At 33.1% G+C, this 8,393-nt stretch overlaps 1 pseudogene; it reads left to right on the forward strand.

Moving 5' to 3' along the window:
• The first annotated feature begins 4,486 nt into the window (after nucleotides 1-4,486).
• Nucleotides 4,487-5,411, forward strand: LOC143402137 (olfactory receptor 2J3-like; annotated as a pseudogene).
• Nucleotides 5,412-8,393: the final 2,982 nt, after the last annotated feature.

The following is an 8,393-nucleotide window of genomic DNA, read 5'->3' on the forward strand; positions in this document are numbered from 1 at the left end:
ATGAGAAAGTCCAATTTATATTGAAAATGAGTATCTAGGTAACACCAAAATATAAGATATATGTACTCTCATTTTCATTACATCATTTCAGAATAATGGAGGTATGGAAGGAACACAAATATCTGTTAATGTATGAATGGATAAAAGATAAGGTGTATTTACACAATGGAGAACTGTTCAGGTTGAAGGAAAGAAGAACATTCTTATATTTTTGATGACATTAATGGACCTGGAAGACATTATGCTCAAGGAAATTAGCTAGACACAGAAAGACAAATGCTCTATGATATCTCTGTATGATATGTAAAATCTAAAATAATCAGATTCATAGCAGTTGAAAGTGAAATGATTATTAACATAATCATAATGGAGTTAGAGGAAGCATAATCATAAAGAAATATGTTTTGCCAAAAGAAGCAAAGTTAAGTTATGGAGAATAAATTCAATAGATCTAATGCATTGCATGGTGACTACATTTAAGAATATTTATATTTCAAAATTGCTTATGAGATGATTTTAAATTTTTTTTTGTAGTTGTAGATGGACAGAATGCCTTTATTTTATTTGTATATGGTGTTACGAATCCAACCCAGTGCCTCACATTTGCTAAGCAAGCTCTATGCCACTTAGCTACAGCCCCAGCCTGCTAATGAGATTTTTTTTTTAAATTTCACCACAAAAATATTATGTGAGGAAATGAATATGTTAATTAATTTGGTTTAATCATTCCACATCATATGTATATGCTTTAGTCAGCATTTTGCTGCTGTGACTAAATGACCTGACTAGCACAACTGTAGAGGAGGAAGAATTTATTTGAGGGCTCAGTCTTTCAGAGGTCTTAGTCCATAGAAGGTTGGCTCCATTCCTTGGAGCTCTAGGTGGGGCAGAACATCAGGACAGAAGAGTATGGCAGAGGGAAGTAGCTCACATCATCAGGAAGCAGAGACAGAGTCACCACTTTCCACATACAAAATATATACCCCAAATTCATGCCCTAATTCCCACTTCCTCTAGCCACACCCTACCACTTCAATTACCCACTCAGTTAATTCCTATGAGGGGATCAATTCACTGGTTGGGTTAAGACTTTTATAACCCAATCATTTCTGCCCTGGACCTGCATAATTGTCTCATACATGAGCCTTTGGGGGATACCACATCTAAACCATAATAGCATACATCACAGCATCACATTTGACCCTATAAATATATCAGCACTTTTTATCAATTGAAACAGAATACAATATAAAAATGTTTAAAATATATTTGGAATTCTTACTAAACCTCTGCAAAGATAAACATGGAATTGAATTTTTTCTCCTTGCAGTTCTGGGAATGGAATCCAGGGACCTGCATATACTAGGCAAGCACTCTATTACTGAGCTGTATTTGAAGCCAGTTTGGAAGTCAATGTAAAAGAAAATCAGGAAAGTACACGTATTGTAGGAGAGCTCTACATGTTTCTACTTCTATATGAAGTTTAATCTTTGAATTTTCCAGTTTTTCAGTTTCATTGCACCTAATCCTTCACTACTTCTATCAGATTGTCTTATCAACTTGAGTATTTGCCTCATGGACAACTGAGGGAATAAGTTAGATGATTCAGGACAACATGTTTCCTTTATTGTTGATATAACTCACAGCATCTCTTTCTATGCTGCTTAGTGATAAATTTACTGTCTTCTCAGGAAGACCACAACAATATAATGAAGGCATTTCTGTGAAGAGTTTTATTCTGCAAATATCACACCATTCTAACCAGGACAGCTGTTTGAAGGGCATTAATTGTAACTTTGGGATTTATCCTCCCAAAGGCCCCAGTCAAAGAAAGAAAATCTCATTATTCATTTTATTCCCATAAAGGTCCCATTTTGTCTGGGATAAGGAGTATATCCCCTAATACCTTCAATACCCTAATGTGTTTCCAAATTCTTCTAAAGCAAATCTTTTGGACAAACTGAAGCTCTATCTTCTGTGGCAATGATGATCACAATCATTTTCACACTCTGCTATAGAAGAGAATGAATCACCTTAGCAAAAATGGCATAAGAAAACAATTAGGTTCACGTTGTCAATTGCATGACAAGCAGAGAACCCCTCCATCAGTTTATACATGGTGAGGTTATAGACCAAGAGGAGAATGACAGGAAATGTGGACAAACACAGTAAGGTCAGTATTGACAGAAGTTGATATAGCTGTTACATTTTCACATTGCCAAAATAGTAGATTTAGAATGCTCTCACTACAAAAAGTGATAAATATGTGAGGTGATAAATATGTTAACCAGTTTTATATAATCATTTCACAATGTCTACTTCAAGATACTACATTGTATCCTATAAATGTATAGAAGTACTATGGTTTGAAACTACAATGTCCCCAAAAGTTATGTCCTAGAAGCATGGTCCTGCATAAGGAAAATTTCAGAAATGGGGCTTTTAGGCAATGACTAGTGCTTTGACTTCACCAAATAATGAATCCATTAGTAGTTGAATGGACTACAGGAAGATGGCCATAGTTGGAAGAAGGAGGTAACTGAGGACATGCCCTGGAAGGGTTTATCTACCCCTGGCCCCTTTCTTTCTCTTTACTTCCCAGCTGCCATGAGCTGACAGCTTTCCTCACCATCCTTCTACCATGATGTTCTGCCTCAGTTCAAGCCAGAGCAATGGAGTCAGCAAACCTTGGACTGAAACTCTGAAACTGTGACCCCAAAATGAACATTTTCTACTTTAAGTTGTTTTGGTCACAGCTACAAATAGCTGCCTAATAAAATAAGTATTTTAAATAAATTAATAGAATAAACCATGTAGGAATGAATATGACAGAATTAGAAAAATGTCTGTTTATAATAATGAGTTCTAAGCCATGTTTTTGCCTGATAGTGTTTGCTTTAAAAGAAAAGAGGATATCTTAATTCGTAGATCATTAAAATTATGTTTGATAGGATCCTCGTTTTCCTCTTTCTTCCAGCAAGAAGAAAATTAAAGCTCTGAAATTTTCTCTACATGAATCATCTGTTTTCTATTTAGTCTTTCATATCTTATGCCTTTTTTAATTTCTGGAAGAATGCTGGAATATATGTTATGCAACAGATGAAGTGATATCACAGGTGATACTTTAAAATTAATGTAGTAAGAATCCAAGCAGCTGCATAAGGGAAGAAAATTATGCTGCATCACAAAAAGTTTCCATGGTTTTTGAGTTCAATGACCTTGCAGACACCTCTTGTACCTTAGAGAACCGTTACATCATTTTTAAAAGACAAAATTGCACAATATGAAGCATGAAGAGTTTCCCAAAGACTGAAGCTGAGTCCATTTTGTTGAATTTGTCTTTGTAATATTTTCTAAGATTATGAAAAGGAGAACTGGTTGAGAAATGGGAAGAAATGGAAGAAGTGGCATGACAAAACTATTCAGGAATATTTAAGTGGTGGGTTAGTGTATTGTGTAGAAAATACTATATAATAAAATACTGTTTATCTTTTCTATGAGTGATTGATAATGCACAGAGAAAATAAGCAAATAAAAATTGAAGTATCAGTGCATCATTTTTTATAAAGGAATAACTGGAATAAATATTAATAAATTTGTTACTGGATTTTTATACTGTTTTCACATATCTTCAATTATATTTTACTATTAGTTAATGTCTAGTCATAAACCTTGTTACAAATAAGGTAAAACCTAAATTTTGACTCAGGCTTACATAACACCTCATTATTGTTCTGAAGTATATGAAATTTCTTAGGAACTCTCTTTAAATCCTGTTGTAGTGGCCTCACAGCCATGTGATATACACACTTTAAAGTCCAAGTACTACAATTAGAGCTCCTCTCCTCTTTCCTGAATCCCCAAACCCTCCATTTCTCTTGCTCCCACATTTTTAATATACTTATCTTTTGTGTTGAAAAGATCATATTCATTAATTTTATTTGCATTGCAAATTGAAAGCATTCCATCACTGATTTCTCCACTCAGCTTTACTCAGACTGTGAATTCTTCTGAATTGGTGTATATGCATGTGTGTGTGTTCATGATATTTTTAGTCTAGAAATAAACTGCTAGCATAAATAATTTATTAATAATATTTTATTATCTCTATAATCATATTCAGTTAATTATAAGCTAATATTATTGATATTCTAATATCATTCCCAAATTGTATTTCTTCACCTGATAAACACTTATCTATATAGAAAACCATTAAGACTGAAGTTATTCCTTTTTTTATAACTAATACTAATTTAGGAATTGTATGAAGTCACTCACTTGAGAAGTTACTTATCATTTCTGCAACTGCACAAATGTCTGAATGAAACATACAGTGAAAATGAGAAAAAATTACTGCCATTAATGCACATAGTGTTACAATTGGAAGTGACACATTTTTCTTTAATTGCTTTGCAAGTATTTGGCAATGTATATATAGCTTTTGAAGTTTAAGTGATTCTTTCCTAAAAACAGGGAAAAAGATTGAATGATGATGGCAAAAAATGCAAGTTCTGAAGGCTATTTTATTTTACTGGGGTTTTCTAAGTGGCCTCACCTGGAAGCAACTCTCTTTGTGCTTATCTTGATATTCTACTTGATAACATTGATAGGCAACTTGTTCATCATCATCCTGTCACACCTAGACTCCCATCTCCACACTCCCATGTACTACTTCTTATCAAACGTCTCCTTTCTGGATCTCTGCTATAAAACAAGCTCCATCCCCCAGCTGTTGGTAAACCTCTGGGGCCCAGAAAAGACCATTTCTTATGCTGGTTGCTTGATTCAACTCTATTTTGTCCTTGCTCTGGGAACCACAGAGTGTGTTCTTTGGGTGGTGATGTCCTATGATCGTTATGTAGCTGTATGCAGACCATTGCATTACACTGTCATCATGCACCCTCGATTCTGCCACATGTTGGCTTTGGCTTATTGGGTAAGTGGCTTTACTACCTCAGCACTTCATTTCTCCTTTACATTCTGGGTACCCCTGTGTGGACATCACCAGGTGGATAACTTCTTCAGTGAAGTTCCACCATTGCTCCAATTATCCTGCATTGATATTCATGCTAATCAGCTGACTCTCATGTTGATGAGCTCCATTTTTGTTGTCATACCACTTATTCTCATTCTCAGCTCCTATGGTGCAATTGCCAAGGCTGTACTAAGGATGCAGACAACTACTGGACTTTCAGAAAGTCTTTGGGACGTATGGAGCCCATCTTATGGTTGTTTTCCTTTTTTTCATTCCAGTCATGTACATATATCTTCAGCCACCAACAGAAACTTCTCGAGACCAAGGAAAGTTCATTGCCTTGTTTTATACTGTTATCACCCCTAGCCTCAACCCTCTTATCTACACCCTCAGAAACAATGATGTAAGAGGGGCATTTAGAAGACTGATGGGGTGATAGTGAGACATGTGACAAGGTAGCCATATGTCCTCCAATTTTTCTTCATTGTGTCTAGGCAATTTTGCAGTATGATTTCTTTGCTTCTTTGAGATTTATTTTAAGTTGTCAACAATTCTCTATACATTGGACTGCTCAGTTCTAAATTTATTGTAATTTTTAGTGGTTAATTTTGAAATATTATTAAGAAATAAATTTTTTTGATTTGTACCAAATTAGGCTTTAAAATTCTGTATTTCATTTCACTTGCTGGAGTATCAACATATAGAAATGTCTATGTCTATATATATATATATATGTGTGTGTGTGTGTGTGTGTGTGTGTGTGTATGCACACACATTCGTACAAATATGAAGAGATTATTTCAAACATATTTGACATATTTATAACAGACATTAGTATGCTAATTTATAAATTTGCCATTTATGTATATAATTTGTTTACATGTTATTAAGTATCTCTATCTACATATTATATATATATATATATATATATATATATCAAGAGAGGAGAGGCAGATAGAGACTGAGAGAGAGAGAGAGAAGAATAACAGAGTTAATGGTGTTTTTGATCATGGAACAGACTTCAAAATTAGCTAAAATGTGTCACGGTAAAGGTTAATGGTAAATATGACAAATAACATGGTTTATCATATGGTGAACTCTGGCTGAATTACACTTCTTTAAAGACACTAAATTACATGAATAATTTATTTAGTGGGTCTCTATAACTTGTCACATGAGACAGTATAGGAAAACATCTATTCAAAATAATTCATTTGTTCTTCCATCCACAACCTAGCCTTCATTTATTCTTCATTCACTTCATTAACATTTTCTCTTAGAGCATTTTTTCTCTCCTAATTGTGGGATTCATAGTAGCACAATATATCACACCTTATGTCTAAACAGAACTTTTTTATGGAGAAAATGGAAATATAAGATAAAAGTTGATCTATCTATATATGACTTAAATTGTTATTTTCTTTTCAAATTTAAAACAACAAGTAATGGGGCAATAAATTTTGATTCTAAGTACCAATTAGTAATTCTGGTAAGAAGTTGGTGCTGTTAAATGAAAGAAGAGGAAAAAATATTATACATTTAGTTTGCTTTAGTTGGTTTAGTTATTGACATATTGAAACTACCTTAAAACTTTTCTTTTTAAAGATTTTACATTAAAACAGAGAATCTCCACAGAGTCATATAGAACAGTGTAATTGTTCAATGCATGTGCACAGTGTGAACTGATCAAATCCAGGAAATTTATGTTTCCATCTCCTTATTATTACTGTGTACTTAAAAGATCTCTTAACATCAGTGTTCTTTGCTAAATCATATTACTCTAAATAAGTCTTTACTTTTTATTTTTCCAGATGAATGTTGATATGATTCACAAATAAAATTGTATATTTTCAAAGTGTACAAAGCAAAATTATGAGCCTATTATTCATGAAGGTTGAAATGAGTACCCCAGTCATTGTAACACTTCCATCATTTCATATGGTTACCATGTCATGTGTATGAATGTATGTGCAGTTGGGAACATGTAAAATCTGATTTTAAGAAAGTTTCAAGTATGTAGTATTATATTACCAAATATATTCCAATGATCTATATTACATCATCAGAACTTATTCATTTAATAACTCAGTTTTTGTACCATTTGACCAATTTCTTTTTTTCACTCACCAATCCCTAGAAACCACCATGCTTGTATGAGTTCAAGCTCCCTACATTATACATTTATGTGAATTGTATTTATTTATCTGTGTATATTTAATTCATTTATCATAATGTCCTTTAGTTTCATCCATGTTGTCATAAAGAGCAGGATTTTCTTTTTATGGCTGAATAACATTTTATTATTTAATATGTTATATATTCGTGTGTGTGTGTGTGTGTGTGTGTGTGTGTGTGTGTGATGTTTTCTTTATCTATTTATCCATCTCTGAACACTTAGGTTGTTTTCTAACCTTGGCTCTTGTGCTGCAATGACTATGGGAGTGCAGATATCTCTTTGAGGTACTGATTTCATTTCTTTAGAATTTATGCCCAAATATTTTTAGTTTTTGAGAACTTACAAACCATTTTGAAATATTATTCATTTTTAATATTGGAAGTAATATCACCCATAAGCTTTAATTTTTTTACTCTTAGTGATATTTAATTATATTGATGATCATTACTGAGAGATACTCTCAAGCCAGAGATAGATTTCTCACTGCCCTCTAGTTTTTCAGGGGATTTAGAAGTACATAGATGGTGTGAATAAGTCTCCAAATTGTGATTTATACTCTAAATAATGCGTTTTCATAAACTGGGAACCAGAAAATGTGTATGTATTGTCCACTTACCGAATTGCATTTTTGTAATTCTTGAATATGTTGTACATATCACTCCTGGAATCACAAACTAGAATACTGCTACTTTACCATCTTGCTTTAAATAGACAGATTCAGTTGAAGTTGGTCAACTTATGGAAATAGTGGTCTAAAGAATGAGTATTTGAATGCTCTATTTTTATTTGCTTTTGTAGCTGCATCTAGATATTAATTGTAGTTTTGTAGGTAGTAGCCAGACATTCGTTGTAATTTTACATTCCTTTTATGATCTAGATGTAAGCGATTCATATCCTGTGTGAATTATTTTAAAACTAAGATTAAAAATTATTATAGAAATTCTCTCAGTTGCTGAATATGTCATCATTACATGATCAACTCTGCCTGGATTCTCTGCCTGAAAAATTTGTTTTCATTGCTCTTTATACATCTATTTTTTAAAATTTTCACCCAACATGAATGGTAATATAGGGTAGAGTTTCATGTGCTTGGACCTATTCCCCAACCCAGGCTTATATATGTAACATAATTCCTATAAATATCTGAGGTCATGTAATGAGATCATTTCACATATCACACAAGCTTAACAAATGAAAAGAGATTCCTTTGCCTCCACTTTAATCTTACATTTAGAATACCTC

Source organism: Callospermophilus lateralis, chromosome 6 (genome assembly GCF_048772815.1).
Source record: "Callospermophilus lateralis isolate mCalLat2 chromosome 6, mCalLat2.hap1, whole genome shotgun sequence".
Taxonomy (NCBI): domain Eukaryota; kingdom Metazoa; phylum Chordata; class Mammalia; order Rodentia; family Sciuridae; genus Callospermophilus; species Callospermophilus lateralis.